Raw genomic sequence first — 19,434 nt, forward strand, 5'->3', positions numbered from 1 at the left:
GTATTTCCTGCGCCGGAGCGGCCAATGCGGGGTCTATTCTTATATTATGTCTATGGTGACCACCACCATCAGCCAAAGCGGATGAAGCGTCTTGCCCAAAGACACAGCGGAAAAGTGACCCCTGGAAACGGGATTCAAACCGGTAACCACCCGATTAGGAGCACATTTATTAGCAAAAACTGGTCAATGATTATTAACTAACATGCCAGGTTATTACATTCGGTCCTCTTCGAACCATTTCCCGCGGCGTTAGCCAAAGCTAAGCTAACCATAACCTGTTGGAAGAAGGTAGACATGCTTCTGCACGCAACTGGATCGGTAGTTACTGTAATTAATTCACAAACCTCACTACGTTTTGAAAGCCTGAAAAAGTTATTGTCTAATTTGTGTGCAACACAGAGGCCGGTTTGAAAGACATCTTTGGAACAGATGTACGCCCAAGCTGCTGTGCTAAATTGTTTTCGTGAAAAAGGCTTCTCTTAGCATGATTGCTTGCTTTCGCCGGGCCTCTTCATCTCTCCGCCTCCCATTTATTTTACGCCGGCCAAAAAATCAACTCGCAGCTCACTCGCCATAGTGTCTCTGCCTCCCTTATCTGGGTTTGCTGTTGATGAAATGCTGTTGGATTTCCTTGGCAGGTCCTCTGCGGAAGAATCGAAACGTGTAGAAAAATGTGCAAAGATTTGTTGATCTTCGCCAAACATCGGTTGACTTTCGGAAAATGGTTTTGGTGGCTTCAAGGAAAGCTGCTCCCCTCATTAAAACAAACAAAAAAACAAAATGCCCCCTTTTGTCACAGTTTGAGAGCGGGAGCCTTACGCTCTGCTCCGTCTTCATGTTTCCATGTGTAATTTCTCTCTTTTGCAGCCACGTGGACACTTTAGCGGCTCCACCGAGCCGCTGCATCTCATTTCATTCGGCGCACCAAGCCGTAGTCTCCGGAGCCACATTTTCCGTCGCAGCGTGCCGCCTCTGTTTGGCGCGTCACGTTGGCCGCTCGTTGTCAAGGCCGTGCTGTCTGTTGATGCTGTTCCTGTTTTTTGTTTTGTTTTTAAATCTGTTTAATGCTTTTACATCTTTCATTGTGTCTGCATGACATATTACACCAAGCACTGTAGCTAATATTAGCTAAAAAAGGGGGCCTTTTTTCACCCCCCTCATTGTGTCCCTGAGCCTGAGTGTCGTTCTCTTTGTTTCTGCAGATACACGGGTCCGCATCTACCCGCGTGCGTCTTTATCTCTGCGTCGGAACGGAACGGTGCGTTTTTTGTTTTTTTTTGTTTTGTTTTTTTGTTGAGACGCAAGTGTGTGTCTTTGTGCCCTTACGTGTCCCTGATTTCACGTTTTTGCGTGTCCGCGAGTCGACGCGTGGGCTTCGCTTTGTCTGAGCGCTTTTCGTCTCAGTGGTTTTCTCTTAATGGACTGTATGTGCATCTACGGCCCGCGTGTGTGTCGGGCTGGCGGTTTTCAGCGACAGAGAGCTCCCGCCAGACTTTATTAAATCGAGTTTACGACAAGCTCTGCCGAGTTTGGGTGAAGGCAGGAGATTAAGACGTGAACTGCAGTGCACAGGATCACACTCACAAAGTCGTGGCATGTTTTTTTGTAAAGCAGAGTTGTTTAAATGTGGGGAGGTGGGCCATGTTTGATCTGCCAGCATGTGCGTTTTATCTTTGTGACACATTGCGGTGACATATTCTCACATTTTCTGTCCTACACACTACCTGCTGCCTCAAAGAAGGGAAAATACACACACACACACACACACACACACACACTCAGATTGTGATTAAAGGGGCAGTATTACATATTTTCCAGGAAAATATAGTGCCATTTTATAGCACAGGCAAGTGACTGTTAGTATATATAGTATATATATCAAATATGACTTAAAAGAAATTTGACTTTGAAATTTAACACCTTGAAATTGGGCCTCTGTCTCTTTAAGAAGTTCCTGCACTTTCTGAAACTCCACTTCCAGGAAGTCATCACAACATGGCTCCTCTGTTAACCCTTTAACAATGTCTTTACCAAGTATTTTTGGTAGTTTCATTGAGGATTGGCTCCTATAATGAGCTCATCAAAATGCACAGTTCTATCAGGTGTTTGCTAATTGCTGCTGGCTAGTCTGAAGGAGCTGAGTGGGGAAGAAATGCTCTGTGAGGCAGAAGCTTTGGGGCGACCTAGCCCCCGCCCCAAAGGTGGGGGCTAGGTCCCCCGCCTTTGGGGACCTAGCCCCAAAGGCGGGGCTAGGTCCCAGCAAGCGTTTTGCACAGCTGAATGGTTGCCATTTCTTTAAAGGATTCCTCAAACATGTTTGAAACGCCAGGTGTGTTTTTAACAAGAGAATAACATTATAACATGATATGCAGCTCAAAAAAGTTGATTTTACATAACACTGCCCCTTTAAATCAGCTAAGTTTGATACACAGTGCCAACATTTTTCTGACCTAATGAACTTTTGTCATATTTGCCACATTTTTGCCACAAACTCAAAGGTATTTCATTTGAATCTGACGTGAAACAGCACATAATCATGAAGCGGAAGCAAAATGAAAACCACCAAATCCTGCTTTCAGAATACTAATCGCTTGACAGTCTCACCTCGGTATAAATCCACCAAGATTAGTGGAGAGCAAACATCATGAATACTAAGAAACACAGCAGACTGATCAGGGAGATGTTGTGGAGAAGTTTAAAGCAGGTTCTGGTTACAATAACAGTGCGTCATATTGAAGCTTCGGGCTCATCCCAGCATGTTGTTCAGTCCGTTATCTGAAAATTAGAAGGGTGCAGCGCAACTCTCAACCTGCTAATACACGGCCGTACACCTACACCAACAAGCCACGAAAAGCACCGCTCACACGTCGCCACAAGCCGCGTGGGCGGCACGGCGAACACACAGAGGGAGGTGTTCTGGTCAAAAACAAACCCAGAAAATAAATTTTTAAAAAAGCCACCCAGAGGACACAATTCTAGGAAGCATCATTCTGTAGGGACGCTTAGGGAATCAGATTTGATTTCACTGCAAGATGGACGGAGCTAAATCTGGCTGTGAAAGACTTGAAACTGACACCTGTAATGCAAGAGTTTAGATATTGATTTCATGTCCTAGTCAAAGTCCAGAGCTAATTCCAACAGAGAACGCATGGCAAGACTTGAGAATTGTTGTTCACAGAGGATTTGTGTTCAGTCTGACTGAGGTGAAGCAAAAAGTGAGTGGAAAAAAGAATCGGTTTCTACCTGTACAAAGACGATAAGAGATGTTTACTTGTGGCTGTAATTGCAGTGAAAGGTGGTTGGAGCAAAGTGCTGACTCAGCGGGGCGAATGCAAATTCATGCCTCACTTCTCCAATTTAGATTTTTCAGAAAAGATTGAAAAGCCGTGAATCGTTTTTATTCCACCACAGGAACACTGAATAAACACAAAATCTGACAAAGTAATTTTGGTCTAGTTTCTCGTTGCACATATTTTAGTACAACTGAAGTAAGACAAAACTAACTCACAAGCAACTTTTCAGCAAGGTACAATAGCTTGTTTTTAGTCAATGATTCTTTAATATTGTTAAAAAAAAAAGTACTTGGAAAAAAAGTTTTTTTCTTCAATAATAAGAAATTATTGACTGTAAATAAGGTCTTGCATCTTGCTGAAAAATAGCTTTGTCTTATTTCAAGTGTACTCTGATTGGCTGCTGTTAGGCCTACCGATTTTAACTTGAATGTTAAAATCGGTAGGCCTAACAGCCTACCGAAATTACACCAAACTACACCAAAATTAAGATTTAGTATTTTTGCAGTGATGTTTAATTTTTCTCTCACTGGGGCAATGAATCAGGTACTTTTTGCAGCTTGAGGTCCCACTAGATCAGGGGTGTCCAACTCATTTTCGTTTTGGGCCAAATCAAGATCATGAATTCTCTCAAAGGGCCGATTATGCCAAAATGTATTCATAAAACTTGTTCACAAACTGTTAAGATATCAATGAATTCTTAAAATTAAATATTATTATTGAACGTCTTTTCAGTCCCTCCAAGATTTCTTGATACTTTTTGTGATTTTTTTGCAATAAAAATCAAAGTGTTTGAGGTACTCATTTGGAAAGATTTGCAACATTTACACTTATTTATGTCAGTAAATGTGACTTTTTATAACTTGCTGTATAGCTCATGGACTATAATCTGACATCAATTAAGGCAGAGGCAGCTGTTTGGTACAAGTAAGAAAGTTGTTTTTTTTGAGAAAAAGTCTGCACTAAACTCCCAATTGTATATTAGCACAAAAAAGTGTGTGGATTTGTTGATTTTGTGTGAAATTCCACAATAATTCACAAGAAACTGGAGAGACTGATATAATTTGGCAGTAAACGGATAAAAACTCCTTTGATTTGACTGATAACATAATTTTGAAGCAGACTTAATGTTCAGTCTAAAACCTAGACGGCCACATAAAAAGCTATGGCGGACCGGATTTGGCCCACGGGCCTTGAGTTTGACGCGTGTGCCCTAGAAGGACTAGCCTAGCAGCAGCGCAACACTTAGGTTTTCTCTTTGTTTGCATCAAATAAGCATCGTTAATTGATCAGCCCCTCTTCTTGTTCTCAGTCGTTATGCAAAGCTAACCTTTGTGTCACCTGGTTTTCGGCTCGGCGTTCTTCCGTGCGCGCACAAAAGAGTGGCAACAATCCACTGATGTCAGCGAGAGAGAGAGAGCAAAGACGTGCGAATCCCAGAGTGTTGAATTATACCTTCAAAGAAAAGTGACTCATCAGCCACAGATACGCGTGGCGCAGGGGAGCTAAATAGACTGGAAAAATGCGAAGCGAGAACTCGGAGACTCTGAGAGAAGAAGTAAGGAAGGGGAGGCTGAAATGAAATCCACAAAAAACTTATATGGAGAGAAATGGTCGAAGTATCTGAGATGATGAGAAAGGCTGGGGAAAAATGGGATTGGGGCAACTTGGAGAAAAAAAATAGGACGACAAAGAGCATGTTATCATTTCCTCCAAGCCTTGTGACTTCTGCTCGGTGACCACAGGCCTCTGCTGCACTTCGTGTGCCGTCAGCGTTTATTTGATTTTCTACATAGTGCTATCATCCCTTTCCAACAAAGTTGCACGCTTCTTTGGTTTTATCTAGAAAATCCATGACCTTTTAATGGTTGTTGACTTTTCTTTTTTGTTCTTTTGTCAGTCTGTCCTGGCAGGTGCTGTCTGTGTTTCTTTCTTCTTCTTTTTTTTTTTTTTTTAAATTCAGCAATTGTGACCCGGGCTTTTTCGTCAACGGCTCAGCACACATCCTAATTTTCATCTGAGGTGACATAAAAAAGAAAACCAGACTCGCTCTGAGTGCGGCGCATCCTTTTTTATATGTACCAATTTGTATTAGCATGCTGCCGGTCTGTCTATAAAGTCAGCCCACTGCTGTTTTTTTTTTTTTTTTCCCCTGGTGCAGTTGTGGCTTCCATTTACCAGAGTGAAGACATTTTTCCATCCTAAACTCTGACTGCTGTGCTTTTGATTTGCGCTGACAGCATGCGTTTGCTACCAACGAGCTTTGCGTTTATTTGCAGGCAGGTCTGCTTATGTTGTCGCTTCAAACCGTTCTGCAATTTGCGACGCTTGATGGAAGGTTGAAAAAGCTCCCCGGTGACAAAAGCTGCGTGAGACGAGAATTTGCCAGAATAAATTACAGGGTCTTTTTTTATTTTAAAGATGCTAATCATTGTGATTTGGTTCGCCTGAAATTAAGACAATCTTCCTAAATAAAGCTCTGAGAAAGAGTTTTCCCTTACAAATTTCTATTTCTTTTTTTGCCACGCTTCCATGTTTTTATCAGATGTAGATAACCAGAGGAAATTGAGAGCAGTTTTTAAATAATTCTTTTTCTTTAGGGAAAATAACCAGAACCTACATGAAGAAGTAACTGGATGAACCACAATCGGTGGCAACCACTGCCATCAAACCATTTCTGATAACTGGCTTTGACTTTCTTACGCTGACGTTTGAAGGGATTATGGCCCACTTTTCTTTGCAGAATTGCTTTAATTCAGTCATATTGTTTAAACTCATGTCAAGTAAGTCATCTGCATTGACCTCTAAATGCTTTGTTTCCATTCAGTGTGCAAACACTTCACCCGCCATCATGGCACCTGACCACCACCTCCAGTAGTTTACCACCATCAGCGTTTGAATGTGTGTATGAATGGATGAATGTCTGGATTGGCTTCACAAGCACAGGCCAGTTCCCATCTTGGAGATGTTTTTTGGCACATGTGAGATGTTCTTTGAGGTCAGTAGTGTTTTGGTCCCATGGCTACCATTTTTATCCTGTTAGTTGAACTCTGACCTTAGCTGAGGCAAGCGAGGGCAGCAGTACTTTAGATTTTGTCCTGGGTTGTTTTGGGACTTCCTGGATGAGTCGTTGATTTGAGTAATCTTGATTGGCTGCTTCCTCCTGTGAAAGTTCGCCTTCACGGTTCTCTGCTTGGATCCCAGAGTGACAGATGTCTCAGATGTTCAGGAAACCCTGAACCAGGATCGGGTGAAAGGGCAGGAACAGCTTTTTCCCCTCTTAATAAAATCATAATTTGAAAACAGCTTTGTAATCTAACAGTATGAAACGATCTGAAACATGTAAGTGTGACAGAAAACGCAAACATAGAAACAAAAATGTTTCACAGCAGGTTTATTTTGAGCATCTAGATTGTAAACGTGTGTTTCTATCATGCCTGAATGAGCCGGCATGTTAACAAGACAACATTCAGGTTGTCTTGTTGTTCGTTATTACGTGACGATGAAATATGCAGCTTCTGAGCAGAATAAGAAGTCATTCTGTTCTTTTGCAGATTATCTAGCGAAAGCTTTGACAATCTGCAGCCTCCCACCAAAGACTCCAGCCGCTCTGTTCCCTAATCCATCTTGAAATAGAAGATTTAGCCTTTACAACATTACAACAAAACTGTTCTCCCCCTCATCGAACAGCCAGCAGCCGCATTTAGCCAGTAGCGATGCACTCTTTAAGACTGTTTCTCGCCGTCTATTACTGCGGCATTGATTTCAGTTTGGATCCAATTGGAAATGGATGAAATGTAAGTGAAGTGGGCGCCTAAGTGGAAAGTTTCTGCTGGTTCCCCCCCTCCGCCTTTCTCTCAGTCCTGTCAGTTTGAAGCACACCGAGCTGCTAGCTTCGGGCTAAACAAGGCCTCATGATGATCACGATGAAACACGCATCGGTCACGGTGTCTGTGCTGCCAGTTGTGTACTGGTTTGTAAAGGCGGCTTCGCTACCTTCCCAACAGCTGCACGTTTGACGTGTCAGAGTTCTGGACAGTTTCACTCGTAACCGCGTGAAGTTGCGTTAAGACGGCTGCCGTGTTTGCACTTTAACTGCAGTGCCTTGCAAACGTGTTTTTCTTTCTTTTTTTTATAGCTTTTCACATTTTGTCATGTTGCTACCACAAAATTCAATATGTTTTATTAGAATTTTATGTGCCGGATCAACATAAAGCAGTAATCAAAGCACAGGGAAAGTATGACTAAGTCTAAGAAAAAAAAAAATCATTATAACTTAAGAATAAAGTAGTAGTATTATGAGAACAAATTTGCATGATAATAAAGTCATAATGTTACCAGACTGAAGTTGTGCAAAGTACAATAAAGTTGTTGTGATTCCAGAATAAAGTTATAATGTCACCAGAATAAAGCTGTATGATAATAAAGTTGGAGTAATATAAGAATAAAGTAACTAATAATAATAAAAGAATAAAGTCAAAATATTAGGGGAACAAAGCTGTTATTTTGTGAGAACAGGAAAAATATTAAAAATGAACAATGTTGAGTATCTTGTGAAGTTGCGCTTCAGTGTTAGCTTTACAAATAAGTAAATGCTTAACCTTTTAACACACCAGGATCAAAATGTTATCAGCAGCAGGTCTTTGAAACGACTCTGTAAATATCTGTCGATGTTAAAGACAGAACTTTTTGTTTTTCTTTTCATTTTTCAACTTTCTTCTGGGAATATTGACTATTCTGCTAATATGACTTTAGTCTCATAACATAATATTTTTTCTGATAATATTGTGACTCAATATACACATATATACACACACACACACATATATATATATGATATATATAGTCTGGCTCTAATACTTTAGCCCTAAATAAAAGAAGGTGCGAAATAAATGGGATAATCAGGTGTCAGACTGGGTGGGAGGTTCGACCCTAAACGTTTGCCCATTCAAAGTCCAAATGTGTATCTAAGTGTTAAACCTTGGGGTGAGGTTTTACACTCACCCCAAGTGTGGTGCCTTGAAGAAAACACCACATTTTACGTCTTCTTTGAGGTACATACGATCCAATCCCCAAGAAATACGTTATATTAGTGGTTGTAAATTTAAGCAGTATGAATCCTTTTTTGCCAGACTCTGTCCAAACATCCAGGAAACCCTCCTCTCCTCCGACTCCTTAACCATCTGTTCCACATTTGCAGAGCACAGCTATCCGCTGAGGTTGCAGTGTGTCACACGCTCCCTCCGCTCCCCCAGGTTTTCAACTCGTGACGTTCCCTGTCACAGAATGTCCCGCTCGCTACAAATGAAGCCTCCCCGCCTTTAAATGTGATAGGAAAGTGCTTCTGTGCCCTGCTTTTTAAAAAAATGTATCGCTCAATTACGCAACGTGGGAGTCGATGAACACAGAGTTCATAAAGCCTTCGTTTGTTTGCGTTTCTCCTCAGAGCAGCCGCGGTTGTAAACACGCCGCGTTACGTAAGGGTCCTCTGCAACGAGCCGCGTCAAGGGAAGCGTCTTCCGTTTGGCAGGTTTCATCTGGAGGAAGTGGAAATAAGATGCGTCTTGTTTGGCATGCATCAGCTCTCACATGATGCAGATGTGAAGGGAGAAGAAGAATCCCGCCTTCAAAGACTCCCCCGGCGTTCTGGCAGGGAGGCATCCACACAGGCTCCTTATTGATTTAAAAGGAACACTGTTGATATCTGGTAGGGCTCGTGACGAAGAGGCTTCCAGCAAAGGCAATAGAAAAGAAGAAGGGACAAAAACAAGCAATTCCTGGAATAAGGTGAAGGAAGAGCTTAACTCTTACTTGAGACTGCACCTGAGGTGGAAGGTTTTGCTTTGCAACAACACGATTTAGACTGATTTCTAAATCAAATGAGGAATATTTGTCACGAGATTCCTTATAACTCTTCCCAGATTGATGAACATTGACATCTGTGTCTCTACGGACATCACCGATGTGTTTTCTCGTTGCCGTCTTATCTGCTCGCATACTTGAACTCCTGCTTCCAGAGTCTTGCAGGATGTCGCTCAAGACACAATCACCATCACAACCTCACCCCGGTTATGCCGTAAAACATTTAGAGGCACCATATTCACGCCACCTGTTAAAGGCTGCTTCACTGCATCATAAACGGCTCTGCAAATTGCAGTAGACCCTTCTTAATTGCCTCTCATCTTTTCCATTTATTCCGTCAGCAGCACTGCCTCCTCTACGCACAGGAAATTGAAAGCCTGTAACCAGAGAAAAGAATACTTCCCTCCTTTTTGCGGCTTTAAAAACTTTTTCTTCTTCGTTACCCGTCTCGAGGCAAACGTTTGTGCACGTGCACCGAGACGGAAGCGTAAACGTGAGCTATTCAAGAGCTTTGATGCTGATTTTTATTTAGTTTTTACCTCCGCTTCCTCCGGCTCTCATACACACCTGCCCTCCTCCACCTGTGAGCATCCCTCACACACACAGAACCCGTCCCTCCTCTCTCTCTCCCTGTCAGTGGGAACAAATGAGCCGGAGCGTGTTTCCTAGAGTGTGTCCGGGTTGGACTTCCCATTCCCGCTTTACCACCGAGTCGTTCGTTCTTAGACTCTCGCCCAAACGTGGACGATCACATGCTGCTCCGTTACCTTCTGACAGATCGCCGACATGCCGTCCCTGCAGAACGCCGCTGTTTTTCTGTGTGTGTGTGTGTGAGAGAGAGGTTACAGACACCCGCTCCCTCCTCCATCCCCCTTTTTCCTCCTACTGTGTCAGTCTGGCAGATGCCATTTCTCAAGGAGTTGAGGAAGGGAGGGAGGGCGAAGGCCTTGATGTGAGTGTGTTTGTTGTCAGAAGGTTTATTAATAAAGATGACCTCAGTGCTCCACAGAGGCTCTGTGGGTGTGTGTGGGTGTGTGTGTGTGTGTTTTCCTTCTTTGTCCTCCTCCCTGTATGACTGAAATCTTTTTAAAAATTTATCAGTTTGAGAAAATAAAGACTTGACGTAATTCGCTTCTTGCTCTTTTATTCCTGATTTCATGCTAGTTGTAGTGCGATTATGTAGATTTGTAATGCATCTTTTGCATGAATTCATTCCCCTCTGTGTGTGTGTGTGTGTGTGGGTGGCCGTAGCAGGGATAATCCTTCGCAATATAATTCCTTAGCGTCTCGGTGTCCGTGGATGTAATTATGTGCTTCGCTATGCCGACCCAAACAGGTCGGGTCTTGCGCGTGGGTCGAGTTGCAGAGCGCCGAGGTCGGCTCCAGTCAGGCCGCCCGCTGAGCGCGTCGGGAAGAGCAGATGTGATCGCACCGATGGAAACGTGAGTCACTTCCTTCAGGGAGCGGTCCGTCATTGCTCCTTTGCAAGTTTGGTTAATCAGAGGATCCTGGGGCAGGAAGCACGCTCCTCTCGGCTCTTGTGAAAAAGTGATCAGTGAAAAGTGATCAGTGACGTTTTGGCAGAATACGATGAAGGAGATTCTCTACTCGCCGAACTCTCCGTCTGTCATGCCTTTGGCTTTGTCTACTGTCAGGATATGGCAGCTTACGCTTGTTTTAGCCCCAGATCGTTTGCGTGGACTGATCCGATCAAAGCAGAACCATTACGAAGATTCTTTCAGCAGACGTCTGAGGCCTCTCGTCTCGTCAACTTACACCACAACCAAGTTAGCTTTGGGGGAAAAAAAAATCATCTACAGAAAACATTGAGCCTCTCGTCTCTCTAGCTGCGTTTCCACTCCAGATGTACACAAAGCTTTGTTGATGTTCTGCTAATGCTGAAAAACACAATTCGACAATTGCGGTGTTTCTATTAAATACAAAGCGCATTTGAAATCACATGTGAATAAGTTTGTTCACGATATACGTTATTCGAGAGCACGCCTTCACCATCATCCTCCTGCCACCTCCTGTCATCATCATCCTGTTGATCACTTGACTCGTGTGATGCTAATAAAGTGTATCCATTGTAGTTTTGCGAAATAAACCAATTTCAACAGGGCCAAAAAAAACTGACAATTTTTTTTACATTTTTATTTATCAAAAACCGATTTTCCAAGTCAACACATTTCCGTTGAGCAAAATTATTATCACAATGTTAAGATACGCAACTCTACGGCTTCAGAGTTTAATAAGCACCCCATTGCATCAAATCAACATTATACCTTCACTAAATCATATTGTGTTGAGTAGCAGTCAGTTTATTCAGGCCAGAAGTCATTTCAGGACACTGCACAAAAAAATCTAATTAAAATCTAATAGAATTAAAATAAATTCTGGGCAGTCAGATTTTAGACTGAAGAAGATGTTTAGCTGGGGGGTTTTCTCCATGCAGCGTATATTCCATGCGGTGGGCGGCAATAAAGAGAAAAACCACCAACACTGACCCTGACTCTGACATACCTCTGACATCAGAGTTGTCCTCCAGTGGCTGTCTGGCCAGTAGCCCCAAACCATCACTTACTGGTGGCTTGGTTCAGACAAATGATTGCATTAGATTGTCACTAGTTGCAAATGTCGCCCTTGAGCTTTTCCACATTTTGCCTACAAACATACTATTGAGACAGATCAATACAAGCGAGTTCATAATTGTGACATGGAATGAAAATTGCCCCTCTTCTCAACCCCGATAGATACTACAAGCTGCATAGCGGACGTAGCGACCGTTGTGCACGAGGTGAAAGTGTAATTCTGAGAAAACAATGGCTTCTCTTCAGCAGAGAGGGAGGGAAGGTCAAAGTCTGAGTCCATGACTCTTTGATTAAGGAAAATTCTGGAGGAAATTCTGTTGGTTCCGAGACCAAGACCTGAGCTGGCAGAGAAAGCCTTGTGGTCTTCAACACCCGATCCCTTTTGCCATCGATTCACGAGTTTGAAGTCCTAGACGAACTGTGTGGAAGTAAAGTTTAATCATATGCAGTAAATACAGTAACAGGCAATAAGTATAACATTTTGTTAAATACCATCATCTAGCAAATACACATCAAATATTGTTAATATTCCAGTTATTATGAATCAAAAGCAGCTCTAAACAGCTGGGCTTTTAGCCTCGATTTAAAGGAAGTCAGTGTTTCGGTCATTTTGTAGTTTTCTGAACGTTTTTTTACAGATTAGTAGGAGATCAAAGCTGAATGCTGCTTCTCCACGTTTGGTTCTGGTTCTGGGGATGCAGAGCAGAACCAGAACCAAACAACCTGAGAGGTCTGGAAAGTTCTGGAAGTGTTTATTGGTAAGTGTGATGTCACTTTAACTCAGCTGTTTTGACTCTCTTTGCCACATTTTCTTTGTAAAATGGATCAGTGATCTATGTGAACGCAACCCTGGTTGTACTAAGATAACCAATGAATGAATGCTGAATACTGGAATACTTGAGGTGGAGATTTGCCTTCCTTTAAATGCCTATAAATGTGCAGGCAGGCGGAATGCCTTACAGTGACCCAGTTAAAGTCCAAACCTGGAACCAATTGAAATTGAGTGGTTTAACCCTTTTTTTTCCACCAAGCAAAATATAAAGAACAATCTCCTATTTACAATGTTAGCCTGAAAGCGCAACAGAGACTTGAAAAGACTTGGAAAATTACAGATTCTCTCCAGCTAACGGGCAGAAATTTCAGTGTACAAAGATAATAGAGATGTTCCCCCCCCAAAAAAAACAGACGTACACTTTGTAATTGCTGCAAAGAGTGGATCTGCAGCGTATTGAGTCAGATCTTTTGAAAACCGTATATAATTTTCTCTCATTCTTTTGTGTTAGTCTGTCCGATTAGATTGCAATATAAAAACAAGTTGATGCGTGCAAAGAGACAAAACTGGAGAGGATAAAAGAATGCCTTGGCGAGGTACTGTAAAAAGCACAAGCTGTCTTTCTACAAATCTTTATCCTGTCTGATTTCAAATAACCGCATGTCATGGCCGCCGGGGGGTCTGCTTGGAAATGTACTCTGGAGTTGCTGAAGAGGCTTGTAATGGTGGCAGCAGATGGAGGTGATCTAATTTGTTTTAGCTGTTGAGCTCCCCTCGGTGTTCGTCTCTTAGGGTTAGAGGCGTAGCCTGTGGGGGGGAGCTGCCGAGCAGGCAATGGGCCCCCGAGGGCCAGTTTGTTGCCATGGTGGGAGATGGTGAGGCTGATTTTCCCTGCTGCCTGTCCCACCTCTCTGAGCTCTGAGGCCATTAGGAAGAGGGTCATCATGTGCCTTCAGAGAAATGAGATAATACACAGAGCTCACACTGTTACTGCTATCACACACACACGCGCTCACACACACGCGCTCACACACACTCTAACTCAGATATGCAAAGACAGTAGTTTAGGGATGCTCCAGTCCACTTTTTTGACTTCTGATACCGATACCGATATTTGAGTTTAAGTATCAACCGGTACGATCTGATACAGAAAAACAGCTGAACTGACTTAAAGCGTTTTTTTCTTTTTTAAACAGACATAAATGCTCTGAATCACAAACTTATTTGATAACTCTGCATCAGCACAGTATGCTTAAATACACCAACAGCTTTACAAACTTGGTCAAACAGCTAAACACAACTTGAATTTGTTCTGCCAGTGCAATTATAACAGCCCAATGTAAAATTAATTTCATTTTAATTTATTTGGTAGGGACAGTGCGGCTCTACTGACATTTCTGTAAATGCTCCTGAATTATCCAAAAAGCTAAGTTTTTATACAAATAGAAAACAGGGAAAGTACAACACAATTATCATGAAAAGGTAAAAGAAGTAATTAAAGCTAAAACTAAATAAAGAAATTAAAACTGACAAAAACAGGTTGACTGTGTTGGTCAAACATGTAGCAAATAAACAGCAAGAAACTTTCTTACAAATGGTTCAGAAAGTCCAATTATGAATTCTAACTATAATGTCAAATGAATAATAAAGCATGATGTCGCTCAGAGGACCAAGCATAGAATCAGACTGTATAGATTATGGATCGGGCACATTGTTGCCGATACCCGATTTAGAATACTTTTTCAATATCGGACTGATACACGATATTAATATTGGATTGGTGTATCTCTAGTTATGATGCACAAAAACTTGACGTGACGCAGTTCACCATGTGGCAACAACACATTCATGTAGGTAGATGAACCAATAGTGTACATTAGGTCTTTTATTACCACCACACACACACACACACGCACACACACACCCCTCCTTCCATCAGTAATCCTCCAGCCATGTGGAGCTTTCTGCTTCTTTGCTGTTTCAGCTGCAGCGCTGACCCTCGGCCGACCGCGTTTAGTCGGACAGACAGCGGGAGCGCGGCGTGTGTGTGCGCGGAAAGCTAATGAAACAGGATATCCCTGCCTCTGGTTATTATACAGGAGGAGAGGAAGAAAAATCACAGTCACTTTGACCTTGAATGAGTCTGTGAAATGACAGGCTGCGCTCACAGGCGGTTCTTGTTTTTCTTTCCCCCCCCCTCCAGCTTGCTCATTCGGCGACAGGCGCTGGTTGTTCTTTGCAGGGCCCACGCAGGAGCTGAAATGACCCTCACCACCTGCCCGTATTAGGCGAAGGCCTCCTTCAGGGAGGTGTAAAGAACTCCGTCGTCTCCTGAGGGTGCAGCCAAAACGCTGCACAATTAAAAAGAAGAAAACCAACTTCTTGCTTTCTGAGTTCTTTTTTTTTTTTTTTCACCTGTGAACATTAAGGTCTGTCTGATTATAAAGATGTTTTCCCTCAACTGAGATGAGAGGCAGAAAAGCACTGAGACGCCTGCAGCGTCTGTGTAGGTGCTGCTGATGATACATCAAATTATTCAGGTTCATATCTTACATGATGATCCAAGTTCCTCCAAAACTTTCATCTGTGCTTTCAGTGGCTTTTCAGCACTTTAATCTTTTTTTCTCTATTCCTTTATTTAAATGAATATTATGGATATTTTGGAAGTGGGGACCTGCGGAGCAGCATGAGCAGTCGGTAAGCACAAAACTCTTACCAAGTGTTTTTTGTGCAAGACACCAGACAAAACTAACAAGTTGTAAGTTCTAATACCTTATAAGCAAAACTGCAATGGAAACACTTTTTTTTTTTTTTTTGCATCACGAGTCACATGATCAGCAACCGGACGTTACTACTGGCAAAAACGACAAGACGAACAGGAAGTGGTAGGAGGAGGATTTTTAATGACATCGCGTGAGCAAACTTATTCACATGTGATTTTAATTTCGTTTCTCATTTAAAGGAAACACTGCAGTTGTGTAATTGCGGGGTTGTTTGATATTAGTGGAAAATCGACAGAGTTTTGCGCATGTGTGTAAAGGAAACGCAGCTTGTGAGAACCGATGCTGGTTCATCCGAAAGCCTTTTTAGCCTATTTTTGAGAGTTCTGCATGAAGATGACACACAGCGTTGCCCACACAGATTTCAAATTTGAGTCTTGATCTGACCGTGCTAAAGTGCGTGCAGAGGGAAAAGCTAAAGTCCAGGAGTGGAGGTGATCCAGGAAAAAGACCCTTGTGTATGTGTGTGTGTGTGTGTGTGTGTGTGTGTGTGTGTGTGTGTGTGTGTAAGATGATGGGTTTTATCACAGGGTACCGCAGCCGGAGAGATTTGTTTGGCTTTGCTCTTTATGAGACAAATATTGGGACGGATCTCCCAACCGCCCAGGGCAATATTGCAAAAGGGTCTGAGGCCGGAGCCGGTGCTTTGCTGCCTCATCCTCCTACTTATGGAAACCGATGTTTCTTAAAACACACATACACAAACACCCACATAGGCGTCCCACCTCTCAGCCCAGAGACTCATTTTTACACAGCTTTCCCTTAGAAAACACACTTGTTTTAAGAGAAACAACCCTTCCGGCATCATAGTAAGATTCCGTCCCATTTCACTTTCATTTGGCCCTAATACAAAGCAATCACGTCTGTGCAGTGGGTGAATGTGAGGAAACGTTTTTTTTTTTCCTTTTCTTTTCTTCACCCGTGCGTCTCTTCTTCAGTTTAGCTGGCACACCAGGTGCTGCTCGGTATTTTGTGTCCACCGGGTCTCCCGTGGGTTCTGGCACAGCGAGAATAATAATCACGGCTCCTCGGCTCCAGCCAATATCAGATGCCAGAAGCAATGACGCAGGCTCTTCTCTTCACACAGGAAATGAGTGGATGATAGTAAAAGAGTCCTACTTCACAGGAGAAGAAGAAGGAAAAAAAAATTAAAATCACAATCACTTTCTTTCTCTGTCAACACCAAAATTTTTTTTTATTATCATTATTATTTCACGGAGACAATAGGACTCGAAACCAATCGTACGCCTCGTGCCAGAAACTCAGTGGATACGAATAACTGGCTGCGGTGCCAGAGGCTGTGATAGCATCTGTGTTGTGGGCCAGAGATACAAAGTCTAGAGCTGGAGGAGTCCATCCTCTTCTTTGTTGCTGGTAATGTTGTCGTAAAACAGAATCGGCAGGAGGTTTACTTTTGTTTTGAACTCCAAAAAGTGGTTGGCATCATGGATTCATCGTCTGAAGGATGATCTAAAGGGAGAGAGAGAAAAAGAAGAGGTTGCTTTGCATCACTTTCAAGCAGCTCGACATTTTTCTTTGTCCTGTTTTGTTTGATACTTTAATGTCTTAAGTTCTAGAAAACAATGCAGCAAATAAATATTTCACTCACAGGTTTCTTTGTATTTACACTTTTTTTGTTGTTAAGCTTACATTTCAGATCATCAAATAATTTTAATATTAGACAAAGATAGCCTAAAAAAATCTACCAATTTCAAATGATTTTTGGTTGGTATCCAAACCAACCTGGTTGTTGCAAATGTAACCATTCCTGATATTGTATCAAGAATTGATGTTATTTTGGCCTAATTAAGGGCACATTCACATCAAAGCTCTCTAGTCTTCTTTAACCGAAATCTAGTTTGTTTGCCTAGAAAGTCCAGTTTGTTTGGTGAGATGTGAATCAAACTCTGATGTGGACCAAAAAAAGTAAACTCTGGTTCTCCTAAAAACTTGAGCTGGATGCAGACTTCAGCAGCCTAGAGGATTCTGGGTAAAAACAATCAAAACAAACTTGAGAGGCTAGCGTTAGATTCAAGAAATGGTTCGTAGCCTTTTGTCAAAGACAAAAGAGAAATCCTAAAATCACTAAAATCTGACTCCACTCCATTTTTATTTACATTTTGTGAAGAAAGAAGTTGCGCTCATGGCTCCTACAGAGGTTTTGGTGTCGTTTCCTTCAGTGATTTTTGGTGTAGAGCCACCAAAGGCGAGGAAGGGAAACAGGCTGTTCAAAGGGCAGCAGAACAAATGGAAAAAAAAGAAAAAAAAAGTCAATGACATCTTTCAGCCTAGTAATTGCAATAAAAGTTGGTTCTACAAAATATTGAAAACAAATTCCCAACAGACTTTTTAAACTTTTACTTGCAAAAATATTACTCGTCTTCTCTTCACAAGTTGCCACCACTTTGTTTTTAGTCTATTACATCAAATCCCCATAAAAATGTATTGCAGTCACTGGGTGTAACGTGGCAAAACATGGACACGAGTCTGTCTGTCTTCGACCAGGAATAGCAACCGAGCAGACATAACATGTCCCATACGGAGCGGAGCGGGAAGAAGACAAATGCTGCGCTGTCTGCTGTTCATCAGTCGTGTCTGGTCCGCAATGAATAACTGATACTTCCTTCAGCTGACTATTGACAAGTCCCCGGAGGGATGTCGGTATGAATCGACTCTGTCAGCCAGTCATGCTGATAACGGCCTCGGCAAATGAGGACCACCCTAATTTTAGCCTGTAAATCGCGGCGCATGAATGATAAGCTGCACTTACAGTCCAATCACTCTGGAGGAAATATCCATTCTGAAGTCCAGCTTTTGAGCCTCGAGATCTTTTTCATCTCCCGGTTCTCATTTTTGCTTTGTGCAGCCAGCGGAGGCTGCTGGCAGCCGGCTGACCTCCACCAGATGTTCACCGAGATGGAGTGTGTTCCCCTCTACTGTACGCGCCTGTGTGTGTGTGTGTGTGTGTGTGTGTGTGTGTTTCTTCAGTCGGATCTTGGAAGACTGTTTGCCTCTAAATGAGACTGGCAGGCGTTTTGCTGGACTTTATTGCAGCATGCCTCTTCCAATTGTGCCACTGATTAGAGCCGCCACTGCCCGGCACGCAAAGCATTCATGCTCGGTCTTACCAGGCTGGCACACACTCAGAGGCCCGTCTTTGCGTGAGATTAGCGTCCCCGTTGCGTTGCGTGGCTTGTTGCCTTGCGCGGGCGATCAAACGGAGCGTGGCTTCGGGGTGCCTCTCGTCTTTTGCTGATTGGAGGAAGTGGTGGATCCAGCGCCGCTCCGCTTTTCTTCCTCTCATCAGAGTGCAGTCAGTGTGGACAATGTCAAATTTGCTGTAAGGCAATTAAAGGCGCCGGGCTTCAACAATTGGGCTTGATAGAGAGGGCTGCGCATAACGGCTGCACAAACTCGACAACGCGGATTCAGGTGCGGGGAGCTGAGTGTGGCTGTGCGACGCATCCACTCTCAATTTACAGTATTTGTTTACAATGAGCATGCAGGTGATTAGCTTAGAGAGTTCCGCTTTGCACAGTTAGTCATTGGTGATTCGCGAGCGTTTGGCTGGCGTCCACACAGCCACTCAGCGCGCCGCCTGTCAAACACGCAGGCAGCCAGCAGCTGGAGGGGTGTGTGTGTGTGTGCGTGTGTGTGTGCGCGTTTGTTTGTAATACCTTGTGGGGACATATACTACGTTGTGGGGACCAATTGCTCCTTGTGGGGATCGGAGCCTGGTCCCCACAAGGGGAAACCTGGTTTTTGGGTCAGGGGTCAGAGTTAGGGCTAAGGTATGAATTGAGTTTTGGTTAGGGTTAGGTATGTGATGGTTAGGGTTAGGTATGTGATGGTTAGGGTTAGGAAAAGGGTAAAGGTAAGGTTTAGGCTGTAGAAATGAATGGAAGTCAATGGAAAGTCCCCACAAAGATAGCCAGACAAACGTGTGTGTGTATGTGTGTGTGTGTGTGCAGGTGTCCTGCTTTTTAACCAGGCCCTTCTGCCGCTCATTCGTTCTCCCTCTTCCCCCCACCCCGCCTGTCTATTTCAGGATGGCCACACACACATGCTTACATTAGTCCTATGTATCTAAAATTAAGGCCTTAACATATGAATGACTGGATGTTGTGTGAACCGCTTTG

General features: G+C 43.0%; 1 protein-coding gene and 1 long non-coding RNA gene across 2 annotated transcripts in view; one reads left to right on the forward strand and one right to left on the reverse strand.

Moving 5' to 3' along the window:
• The window catches only part of sema4c (sema domain, immunoglobulin domain (Ig), transmembrane domain (TM) and short cytoplasmic domain, (semaphorin) 4C), a 154,376-nt gene that overhangs the window by 22,311 nt on the left and 112,631 nt on the right, over positions 1-19,434 (forward strand). The gene's annotated exons all lie outside the window — the stretch shown is intronic.
• On the reverse strand, positions 16,464-18,942 carry LOC107837684 (uncharacterized). The gene is made up of 2 exons (XR_001663723.1): positions 18,424-18,942; positions 16,464-16,765 (listed from the first exon to the last, which is right to left on the reverse strand). It is a non-coding gene; the product is annotated as an uncharacterized LOC107837684 (long non-coding RNA).

Source organism: Poecilia formosa, unplaced genomic scaffold (assembly GCF_000485575.1).
Source record: "Poecilia formosa unplaced genomic scaffold, Poecilia_formosa-5.1.2 Scaffold167, whole genome shotgun sequence".
NCBI classification, from domain to species: domain Eukaryota; kingdom Metazoa; phylum Chordata; class Actinopteri; order Cyprinodontiformes; family Poeciliidae; genus Poecilia; species Poecilia formosa.